The sequence below is a fragment of the Vanellus vanellus genome (genome assembly GCF_965231255.1).
Source record: "Vanellus vanellus genome assembly, chromosome: 12".
Lineage (NCBI taxonomy): Eukaryota > Metazoa > Chordata > Aves > Charadriiformes > Charadriidae > Vanellus > Vanellus vanellus.
Window position 1 is genome coordinate 8,113,529 of NC_138917.1, and position 13,151 is coordinate 8,126,679.

The window sequence follows — 13,151 nt, forward strand, 5'->3', positions numbered from 1 at the left end:
GGGGCTGCACAGCCCCTGGTGTGACCCTATGGAGATGTTCTTATGCTGAGAAACCTGAGGAGGGTGGCCTAGGCTCTACTAGTTTGGTCATGCATTTCTGGGTTGATCATTCACTACTTACCTGACAGTATTTGTCAGAAAAGCAAAAAAGAGCTGAAGAAAAAACTCTGATTATATGTGTATGTGCATGTATATATATTCAAGACTAATGATGTCTATATATAATGGGCAACCTCACAAAGGGGTAGACTGTACACGCTGAAATTGCATGGGCTTGCAGGTCTTCCAATCATTCTGCAGGGAGCAGGCATGTACTTTAATAAAGGCACTGTTGTCAATCTTCCTTCCTTCCCAACTGGGTGTTTTGTAATGCTTAAGTATAAAACAAAGATAATTACTTTCCCTGGTATCTATAACAGAAGATACATTTCAAGCTTTTAACGTCAGAGAGAAAACAAAAATGTAAATCAAAATAATTATTTAAGGAAATATGAATGCATTGAAAAAGAAAAGAAAAAATAAGAATGAAAGAAATTCATACTGAAAACATGTACTGTCTTCATTCATTGGCTTAGAAATTAGCCCAGTGCTGAATCTTCAGTTGGTGCAGTTTCATCACAAAGTTATTGGATGTTGTTTCTTTTATCAGCTGAGTATACAGCCTTTTGTCTGTGCGGGCTAGTTCTTCTCTAAGCCTCAGCCAATGTATGGACCTGGGCTTTCCCAGGTTCTTTATGTTTGTGCCATGTGAACTGCTATGGTAAATAAAATATTTTTTAATTTATTTGCAAAATAATTGACATGACATTGAAAAGAGCATTTTAACACTCAAAAATTAGTTTAAATGCTTCCATTGTGTTCGCAGGTGGTTAACACTTCTGGAAGTAATTGGATTTAGATAGCCTTGTTAAATGGAAATTCAGCATCTTTTCAGATCCTTATATTACTCATTGGGCATAAAGAATAGCTTAGCCTTCTTTTTCTGGGTTTAATTATGACATTAAACATTGCAAGGTAAACTTTCAGGATTTATACCAACATTTTATTCAGTCCAGCAATGTTAGCTTCATGTTCCTGTTTATTTCCTCATAATTTGTCTTTATGGAGCAATAGAAATACCCTTTCTTGCCAAATGCCTAGTTTGTATGGATAATTAAATTGACAGTAAAGGGCTAGATTCACCTCTTCATTATTCAAGTCTTACCGAGTTGCAGCATTATTGATTCCAGTAGAATAATGCTGCAATCGCCCAGGAATATGTGGTAAATCAGGCAACAGGTACCCTTGATTTTTTAAGCACTTTTATAATATATTGCTTGTTCATCCCAGCCCTTAGAAACCCCAGCTGTGATCCATGCTCCTGTTGTGCCACAAATTGTCTTGGAAGACTGAGTCACATATTGGTGGCAGTGTTTTATTCCTTATTTCCATCCTTGTCTTTGTAAAAGTTGTTTCTTTTTTTCTCTGTTGAGTTTAATGAAAGCCAAAAGGGGACACTTCTCATTAGGCAAAATACCACTAAAGCAAATGAACTATTCAGAGCACTTCTTTGCTATGTAAATGTAAATAAGGTTCATGATATGTTACACAGAGATTTCTGTGTCCTTTCACTCTTCTCCATGCATGAAGACTGAACCTTGGAATTAACTTCAGATAAGTTTCCCAAAGTTTTCTCTGCTCATTTCCTCTGGACTGTCTAGAAAATTATACCTGTTAATGGACAGTACCCAAGGACAGTATCCAAATTTCAAATGGATAATCATTCCTATATTGATCCAAATGAATTTTGCATAAGGGCCGAATCACTTGGGTTTAAAAGTTTTTAGGGGATTAAAATGTTGTGTGGCATGGGCAGAGGAAACGGAGAGCTGAGTGGCACGGCTTAGAGCTGAGTGCTATTATCTCTCCACGTAGCAAGAGACTGATTAAGTGAGATATGCCCAGGTAATGTGAGAGTGATGCTGTAGAGGAGACAATCTCAAATCTTTCATAACCTAATCTGGAGAATAATTCCCTCCTGATTGCAGCTTTGGTGAACAGTCTCACCCTGAGCACCACACACAAGGTGAGCATTTGAGGAAGAAGTTTTCCTACCATCTCTGAGCGCTGGTCCATTCAGAGGTGCCAAAACTTTCTATGGGAAACACATGCAACCTTCCCTTCTTTGAGTCCAAACCAAAAGGCACATCTGTCTAACTGCATGCATATCAGGAAAAAATTTGGTGAGCGTTTTTGACCTCACTGCAAGCCTAGCAACTGAGGGGATTAAAACAGAAGCCCCGGTGATAATCAGCATGAGGCTGTTGCTGATAAATGGCAGTTTTCTTCAACAGTACAATCTTCTCTCAATTTTCTCTCTTACTCTTTGCGCAGGTTTGGACTGTGCATTTTGATGTTTCTATCAAAGTTGAAAATATCTTGGAAATATAAAACCTTTGGTGAGATAAAAATTGGAAATGCTGTAAATATTTTTCTTACCAAGTGCTTTTCATTTCAAAATTCCAAAGCATTTACAAATAACACCATTTTCATGTCCAGTATTAAAGGAGTCATTTCAGTGATCCACCTCAGGATCACTGAAATACCACAAATACCCAATATATAGTACTGGATACAACTATACAGATATAACTTCTACTATTTCTGAAAACCCTCTAAAACCCGATATTTGACTGCCATTTGTGTGCTGAGGTTGGATTGTTTTTTTTTTAACCATTTTCATGCCTTTCTGCAGTCAGTAACAAGAGACATGAGTAAGAAAGAGAAAACTTTGCTTCAAAGAGAAGCTATCTGAAGGGTTTCTGCACAGGGATAGGTAACAGAGCAATTGTATCTGTGCCACCGTCTGTTAGGAAAAAATAACACCCATTTCAGAAACTGAAGAGTGAAATGGGCAGAAAAAGGTGTTGCAAATTTGCTAGGAAGAAAAACTGAAGAAACGCTAAACCAGATGTTTCAAGTAACATGAACAGTGTTGTTATGTGCTGAGGAGAATGCTCACTCAGGGAATATGTATGTCTATAAGTACCGTTGATTTTGGAGATCACAGAGTAGTGGGTTTCTATTTCTACACATAGACACACACCTGACTCACTGTGCGCGCTAAAATGTCTGCCATTGCGTGATGCAATGTTGAAAGAGAAAAGGTAATATTGTGGTTACAATCCAGAAGCTCTTTGTTTATCTCTTACCATTGTAAAAATCTTTCTTTGTCATCCCAGGCATATCACTTAATATCTCTGTGCCTTGGTTTCCTAGTCATAAATCAAATACATATAGCTACTGTGGTCTTGTAAGGAGAACCCTATTTATGATACTCAGATACGGCAGCAAGCTCCTGTTTGGGGAGAAGAATGGGAGGAATTAAGAAGTTGATCTTCAACTAACTATGCTGGAGAAGACAGTTTTTAATAGGGGGATAAGTTACTAGTAAGACTGATTATCTAAAGTTGCATAGCTCAAGAATAAAATACGGCAACACTTTCAGTTTTCAAATTGAAAGCAGAAACAGTGTTAAAATTACATTAGCTACTGTGACGAACAGCCAGATTAAAATGTGAATTGCTAAGCAGCTAAGGTGGGTTTGAATACTGGATGTTGTTGATATTTTTTCTCTCTCCTGTTAGGATTTATTTCTTGAATCATTTAAAACTAGTGAAGGAAGGTCTAAGAATTTTTTATAGTTGTTACTGGTGAGATTGATTACTTCATCTTGTTTTTTCTAATACCGTACTGTTCAAATGAATTACCATACAAATCCAGTTCTCCGCTTATGATGCATTAAATGTCAAAAAAAAGAATCATTCCAATTATAGTTCTTCCCAAGTCTTGAGACCTTGTGTTAAAAAGCAATATACATAAAAGTCATTGCTGTGCATATAGTACCACCCAGTTGTTAAAAAGTACGCTTAAGCTCTTCTTAATAACTTAGCTAGTTCCCCATTGAGATCTGTATCTATTTTAATCAATGAAATGTTAGCCTCATTCAGGCTAAAATACAAATATACTATGATTTGGTCATACTAGTATGAAACCAGTAGAAAGAGACTATGTGCTTGCATTGCGGACTCCGCAAACCTGTGGGCAGATCCCCCTCCACTGGGCTGTGAAGAGCTGTTTCACTTTTCCCTTTGAGAGGAAGGAAGAGAATTTTTCCTCCTTGTGCTGGTTCTGGGAATTCCACCATCTGCTTTGGGGACAGCTTTATTAGGCTGACAATGAATATTTTTTAAAAGCCCACCATCAGGTGAGAAACCAAGCTCTTCCCTCAACCCCCCTCATCAGACCCATCTTTCAATCTGTGTGACAACACCTACTCTTTGCAGGTTCATATTTCACAAGTGAATTAAGAGCTGCAGAGCCATTTTCAAAAGTAAGCCCTTGGTTTGCACTTTCTTTCCTACAGACTCTTTCCCCGTTTGTTTGGAAATGCCCATGAGCAACCCTGGGACAGACCCCTCTCAGCGTACAGGGCTGCAAGGCTTCAGCAGGGAAAAGCTTCAGTACTGCAAAACCTGAAAGATCGCTCAAGTTCCTGTCCTGCTGTCAATAGGTAAGCGTTGTCCACTTTTCTCTGATCTCTGGCTGCTTCGTCAGCCCTTCGTGTAGAGGAACTTTTGGATTGCTTTAAGGTACGCTAGAGAGCTGGCTTGGCATGCAAAGGCACAAGGATTAGGAAGGTACACGTGCCCCTTGTGAGCTTCCCTGCCTGAAGCTGACATTCTGGGCCCTTACCTTTTGCAAACTGATCACTCCCTTCTCTATCTGTATTCCCTGCCTCCTCCGAGCTTCCAAAGCCAGGAGGACATATCAGCTGTGAGTGCTGAAGTACTGGAGAAGGAAAATAATCAGAAAGTGTTTCATTCACTTTAATCTTAAAAATATCAGCATACTGATTCGGAAAAGGTGTGACTCTGAGCGGCTGGGCAACGAATGGATATGTGATTCACTTTTGTTGTAAACACTACAAAGATGCATTAATTAGTGATAAAATCAAGGGAAGTGTCTGGCAGGATAGATAGAGAGACAGAGACAGAGCTAGAGAGATTAGAGAAAATGGTAGGCATTAATAAAATTAGGCTGAACCTGAGGAAAAACAGACTAATATGTCCACTATGGGGGACTAATCTAAAGGAAAACAGCCATAAAGTAGGAAGAGAGATGAATGCAGTGAAAAGCAAGTGTCTGGAAAGCAGAAATGCTGTTTGGTTTTATAATATGATAGGGTAGCGTAAAGCAAAACATAAAATTACTCCATTCATGTAGTCCATCTACCAAGCTAATAAAAAAATGCCTGTAGAGATATTTAAAAGATGATGCTATGGATCATGGATTAAATGGAAGTACTGTTAAGTTTTCAGTTCCTGTAGCTTTGGATTTCATTGTTTGAAAATGATTTGCAGAATTTCAAATGAGAGGGGTTGGCGAAGTCATTTAATCACACAAAGGATTTGTCTTATGAGGAAAAGGAAAAAAAAAAAAGAAAATAAGAATTTAAAAGATTTTCAGTGACATTACAACCATCCACAGCTGTTGAATGAGGGCTAACATGAAGCAAAAGGAAATACTGCTTTGAATGATTCAGGTAAAGACCAAATTCCAGGCTGAATGCTTGGGCTAGACTGTAGAAAATGTCTTAAATAAAAAGGTCACTTAGGCTCCTAAAGGGAGGGGAGCTTTTCCAGTGAAGCTGCTCTTCTACCCAGAGTTTTTGTCCTGCCAGGACTTGCTAGCAGCCAGTGGCTGGTCTGGCTGAGTGCAAGCCCTTGGTGTACGCAGGAGGGAATGTTGATTGAGAGAATGATTTCTACCCTTGGGTCAAGTAAGGGCAAGATACGCTGCTGTAAACTGTAAAAGTAATGGTCCTGAAGGGCTGGTCAGGCAGGGAGGAGGCGCTGGAAAATGCCAGTATCCCCCAGTCCTTCGCTGAGGTGCCTCCTGAAGCTGTGATGACAGGAGGTAGCCATGTAGAAGCTGGCTGCACGTGTTGAGTACTGTTGGGTATTCCCCCAGTATTGGACCTCCCCATGCTGCGGAGAGGTAAGTTGTGTGGGAACTCAAACACCCCCTACTCTCTGTTAAGCAGTGCAAACACCAGTCAGAGCATTTTCACCTTCACTGCTCTCATTTGTGCTTTAAAACCTCTTACGTGGAGCTTAAATGACAGATACTCCTGTTTCTGCAGCGCTTTCTTCCTGGTCCCTTTCAATAATTCATATTCACCTACACCTCATTCCTGTGCTCCTTTTCATTGCTCCTTTGATAATTAAACAACAGGACATGAAAGGTATGTGAGATGCCGAGATATTACCATGGCTCAAAATACACCTGACGTTAGAGTGAGGTAACTTAATTACTACTTGGTCTCTTATTGCTTGCTTGGGAAATAACCAGGCAGTTGTGTTACGTATAAATGTATGGCAGCGAGCAAGAGTGAAAAGAGAATTTGAAGGCTTGTTGTGGATGTAATATTTCTTCATGTATTCAAGTCAGAATTCCTGTAGTTCATTTTAGCCATTTCACACAGAAAAACACAATAAACGTGTCTCCACGCACCCCTTTTCTTGAGGTAAGCAGAAATTATCGTCATATTTAGCTGAAGTTTTACCCTCAGTAAAAATTCCTTGGTTTAGACACGGGCTGCAGAAACTTTAAGTCCCCGGTAATTTTACATTAGTGCATACATTTTGTTCGCTGTGCCCAGGACAAATTCTGTCTCCAAGATGTCGCTGTTTAGAACTTCCCTTTTTAACAGTGTTGTAGAAGGACTTAAATAAATGGCAGCACTTAGCTAGATCCATCTCACCTAGCAAAGGAGACTAATTTGAAATGTATTCACTCCAGAGTATTCATTTGGATAGCAGAAAACAAGAAACTGCTTAGAAGGTGATAGAGATCTCAGAGAGGCTGACCTGCTCCTGTTGCTTGTCTTTCTCTACTGGGTATATAGCTGGCCAAAAGGGACTGTCTTTCAACCTTAACGACCTCAATTAGATAACTAAATTCAATGGATGAGTCCAGGCTTTGTGCGTGGGTGTCGATTTTCCTTCTAGTGATATTTAATCTGCTGAAGGGATTAGAAATATGAAAAGATTTTGATTAGAATGAAATAACCCAAATTGTCATAAGCTTGTAAAGTAATACAGGCAGCAGAAGTATCCAGAAGCTTTCTCTAGTATCGCTCTTGATGGGTTCTTTCAACTCCCTGGTTCCTAATCATGTACCTAAGGAGTTTTCATAACCCTCCACACTCTGATTGCTGCTGTGGTTTGTTGGTGCTGCTGTTTTGTACTACTACTGCAGTAATTGACCTTTTCAGAGGAACTTTCACCAGCATGTCTTCCTCTTGGGGTCATCTCAGTGTATCAGTCCATGTTGGAACCAGGGAATATAGTGCATCTTTTTATTCATTAGGTGACAGTGGAGTGTAGTATTGCTCGTATTCTCCTCTGAGCCCTACCGATCATATGCTACTGCAAAAGCTTGTAAAATCAATGCAGATACTTACTCCTTTCATCTGTAAATGCATCAGCAGATAAAAACAAGGTGACTACTTGAGGTGATGTGATCTAAACACAAGATTAGCAGAGGGCATCAGTTGAAAGCACAGTCTGCTCTGAACAGTGACTAAGGAAAACATTGTACTGCTTTACTCAGCACCTCCGACTCCCTACTTGAACTCGGAGGCAGAGCTGCTGCTGGCACCGACGTTGCTGCTCTCCTCCAGCTTTGGGGAAGCAATCCTGCTAGCAGAAAAGCAGCTAAATCATCTTCCTTTTTGTGCATTGTCAACAGAATTGGTCACCAAGTTCAGGCAGAGTTCAGTGATGAATGAGAGCTAAAAGGGACCCAAGGGCACCGAGGGCATAGCTTGGACTACAAGTTCTTCATTACCGATGATACGAGAAGGAAAGAACTAAAGCTGATTGGAAAAATCGAAAGTGGTATCATGTTTTCCTAGGTTTAGGATGAGATCTTAATTTTAAGAAACAGCTTTGTGAAGCTTCATATTCCAACATATTTTGGCTGGCTGCAGGGCTTTGGAAGGACTAGTAGATTCCAGATTCACGTGCTGGTAGGGATGATAATTAATTTACTGTTACAGAAGTGTTATTATTTTCATTAAACTGATATTATCTCATAATTTATATTCCAACTCAAAGCAAGAAGTGTTTCAGGGTATCGGAATACAACCACCCCTGCAGTGTGTCCACCTTGCCATGTAGTTTCTGTGATGTTTTTGCTATATTATGGCTCTGATTTCCAGCAAATCCCAATGTTCTGTTACATGAATATTGTCTAGAAATCAGTGCTGGCTCTCTGGTATCTGAGACAAGATTGTTTTTGCTATTACTTGGTCATTAGTGGTGTTGCAGCAGAGCTTAAGAATCCAAGAAAAAGACTTTAACACCCTCATTTGGTAAAAACGCAGGACAAACAGATGGTTGTTTTCTCAGAAAGCTCACCCTTGAAGTACATACAACTGACTACGCCAGGCACTGTGGGTTTGTTTGGACTTCAGTATCGTGTGAAAACATTTACCATTTTCAAGGCAAAACTAGGTCTCTGGTTTCACTGACTCTTGAGTGAGTTCCCATAATTGTCATTAACTGGCTAATTGCCTGATACGTATAGTTTAAGGGCCAAATCCTGTTCGCCTCTGTCTCAGGATTGTTCTGTTCATTTCAGTCATACTGGATGCTGTCCTGTTTGTTAATCGTGCGTAGAAAATGCTCATATGGACATGACAAGCAAAATCTGTCAGCACTTGTTCGAGAAAAAGAAGGACCGTATGTTTTCAGGGCAAGGCCAAAGCTGAATGTTTTAGACTACAGTAAAGTAATGCTGAGCTGTAAATCATACACAGAGAAGTCTTTAGAGAAGAAGCATTAGTATCATTCATATCTTCAACTTTAAATTCACTTCAGGCAGTTAAAAGAGTCTTTGGCTGATATTAGCACATCTTAAACTAATGAGTCCTTTGAATTGTAGGCCCTTCCAGAAACTATTTTCAATGGACTTAACTGGCTAATGGTTATCTGTTTGAACTTCATGCTTTAATAATAAATTCCACTGATAACTCTTTGCTTTTCTGAAGCTTTGGTCTGTTAGATTCCCACCCTGTATCTCTCCTAGGGTGTCTTTATAGGAAGAGCAGATTGCAGTTATGTAGTCACACCTTAATACACACCTTAATAAAAGATTCAGTAGTCTTCAAAATACCTTGTTTAAAAAAATTTTAATTTCATTGCATTTACAACTCTAACACAAAGTTATGTGCAACACTTGGTGTTTGTTCGATAAGTGTTTTGATTTTATGTGCCCAGTGTATGGAAGCTGGAGTGAATTTATTATAAGGGGCAAACTCTTCTGGTTGGAGATGCAATCGGGAGATACAAGCATTCCCATATCCTTGTATTTCCATTAAATTCAAGGTTTTAAAAATCAATTTTTAATTACTGATCCCAAACATGACCAGCATACAGAATGCTGATTTACTAATGGTCCTTTTAGTGTTGTTGGCATAGCAAAGTGCTTGTGACCATCTCACTCAGCCCCACTGCCCTGCATGTTCCTGAATTCAAGATTGTCCTTTATCATGACCTTCATAGGATGAGGTTGTGGGGGACATGTCACAGTATCAGCAAATGTTTTCCTTCTTTTCTCCAGATACACTCTGCTACAGTTAAGTTTGTTTAGGCTGATTTAAAGACAAAAGTAGAACCTATCCATCCTTTTGTTTTTACCAAGAGTTGTATCATCTTTTAGTATGAATGTGGACTCTTCAAAAATACAGTCTCATGACTAACTCGTTTAAGACGCTATATTCATGAGAAAGCCCCCAAAAGTGCTGTTTGGCTTATTATTAACATTTTCATTACATTACTCATAAAAAGCAGGTTTTTTATTATTATGTTTGATCATTTTTATGCAGAAACCTCAGTTAGTTGCCTCACAGTTCAATACGTAATTGACAGGAAAGTGATTTTATTGCTATTCCTTGTAGCGTTTGTTTCAAATAAAGACAAGAGAAAAAAAAAGCCGAATTCAGTTGTGGATAGATTTGCTTTGAGAATACATGAGACTATTCCCATAGTTTCGTCTTCTTAAAGCAGCTACATGCTATGCTGTTTATTTGTCCTGTTGGGTGGGTGCAAGGAAACCTAATTTTAATCCTTCTGTGCTTAATCTATGCCATAGGTTTTTTTGAGGATAACCTGTTTAGGCTTAACCTCATTTTTGCTTCCCGAGGCTTCTGCTCCCCCAGGCATGCACTTAAATGAAGATCTGACCCTTTGTGCTTTGGTTTCCCATCTGTGGACTGATGATGTTTCTTCCCTCTGTAGATTTAAAGTCTTTGGGAGATATCTGTCGCTCAGTATGTGTCTACACAAAAGCTAGCACATAAGGACCTTGTTCTACTAGGAAGCTCTAGGAGCTCCTCAGCAAAGAAATAATAAGAAAATAAGTTTTGAAGGAAACTCTGTAATATTTATGAAAAGAGGGAGACTCAGTACCTCTGAACTTGTCCAAGACAGCAGTACAACAACCCACTTAAAGCAACATACAGTGACTTTGATTCAAACGGCCTTAAGCAATCAGGTATTAGGAAGGTTTGCTTTTGATATATACAGAAAAATGCATGATAATATTTGGTGCAGAAGCACTCACCCTGCAATCCAACGTTATTTTATTGTGTAAGTTGCACTTGACTTCTCCCACATCAAACTCTCTCCATAGTGGAGCAGGAAATACTGGGTTGACACTAGTGACACCAGTATTTGTTTTTTACGCTAGTGTTCACTGCTGAATCTTTCCCTTCTCTGTGCTGGTAGGTAGCATGCTCATTTTAAGGAATTCATGCTGCATGAATTGATGAACTGCAGTTTGATCAGAGACTGAACTCTCACGCAAACTAGCCGCAGAATGACAGTTAACATTCTTTGTTTAAGAAAGCCAATTTCATGGATCTTGTAAAGGGGTGATTTTTCGGGGGTTCTGGGATCTCTTCCTTGCAATTATATACCATATTGTTCTCCCAGATCAACATTTGTGTTGTACTAATGCTGGATATGGAAATGATAGGGATTAAAAATATTTTCTTTTTTCTCAGCCTGCTTCAAGGAATAAACTTGCAGTGCCTTTTATATCTTGGCAGTTAGAATGTAGGTTTTTTAAGCCTTGTAAATGCTTTAGTACCTATATAAGTAACAAATAAGTCCACTCGTGTATTTGAAGTTATAGAGTCTGGAGTGTCTGGCCTACGCTGGAGATAAATTGAAGGCACATATTACACAGAATCACAGAATTTTCAGAGTTGGAAGGGACCTCTAGAGATCATCTAGTCCAACTCCCCTGCTAAAGCAGGATTGCCCAGAGCACATTACTCAGGACTGCATCCAGGCGGGTCTTGAAAATCTCCAGAGAAGGGGACTCCACACCCTCCCTGGGCAGCCTGTGCCAGTGCTCTGTCACCCTCACCATAAAGAACTGTTTCCGTGTATTTGAACGGAACTTCCTGTGTTCTAACTTGTGCCCATTGCCCCTCGTCCTGTCACTTGGAACCAATGAAAAGAGCCTGGCTCCATCCTTCTTCAACCCACCCTTTAGATACTTGTATGCCATACTGAAGAATAGTGAACCATGACTTTTTGCTTGGGTATTTCTGGATTTTAGATATTAATTCCTTGGTCACTTCTCTCTGGGAGTATTTCAAATGCTGTTGTCTAATGCTAATTAACATGACCTTTAATTTTTGCTATTCATTTGTCTTCTTACCTAGACAAAAATATAGACACATGATTTCTGCCAGTTTCTGACTTTATCTGACACCTTGCACAGGGGAGCAAGTTATGTTGTGACTTTTTGGAATCATTTCCAGTTGTAACTTCATTTCTGCATCTGATTTTATCCCCTCAAGAGCACAGCTATTATATTCCAGGGGATTACACCAGCTAAGAGAGATTTAAGTGAGTAGAAAATCAGGCCAGGGACGCTGAAATGTATTTACTGCATTGACACATTTTGATTAAACCGTACATTTATATTTTTTCATATTGTTCACTTCTGCAAAATAATATTATTGCCAAACGAATGGAGTCATCACGTTTGTGAATGAACCTTTTTCATCTGCATTTCTGCCTTTAATGCTGTCATTGATAGCATCTAAAGAGGATGCTACTGTCAATCTTAATATGTTTCATTGATTCATCCTTTTGTATTTTGGTTCCACTGTTGCTAATCTTACTGTTTTTAAGGAGAAGTTGTTTCTTACTTATCTGTCATTTAAGTTGATTCTGCATCATTTGACCCATGACAGACACCCTACTCTTTCAGAGGGGGAAAGTCAAGCAGAAACCAAGTGGGAATGATTCCAAAGCATTTGGGAGTCAATCAGCCGCTGAGCCGCACCAGCTATCCACACTGGGGTTATGCAGTGATGGGTAGGTACCTTCTCGGGCAAGAGTTCGCTCTCGTCCCTTTGGGGAACAACTGGAGGAGAGGTCAGAAATTTGAAGTCACCTCGAACACCTGTTAAAAAAATCCTATTCTGTGAATTTGCCATTTTTGTTTGGAATCAGTAGAGCTACGTGACAGGAATAATTTTCTTCATTGGTGGGTCTTGGTTTTGCTCAGCTTTTGGAACTGTTCTCCTCTGACATTTAATGAAGGAAAATACCTCTCTTCCCAAAGGCTGTTTATCCTCCTTTTAAGATACAGTCCTCCTGCTGTCAAATATATTATTAATGGTTTAATCAAACAGCAGTGGTTTGATTGTCTTCTCTTGGGTTATAAGCAGCGAGAGATCATCATTAAAACTAGTGACTCAGTCGTGGAAAGAGTCATTCCAGGAGCAGAGTTTAGAAGTCTGTTGTCAAAGAGCCCATCTCTTCAGTGGTATCGTGTTTGTTTTGAAATCGGCCCGTTTGGTGTTGTTTTCCTAGCAGATGATCTTGCTCTTCTGCCTCGCCCTTGCATCCCTCCTGCCTGCCTTTATGCCCCCTAACAATGCTGAAACCTGAGGCTGGGGCTTCCTTCGCACCCTGTCAGAACGACAGCGTCGCCAGGTGTCGGATCACGGCCGCTTGGTTTGCAGGAAAGTAGCACTGGGTTTTGGTAACAGTCACGAAATATATCCAGAGAAAACATCT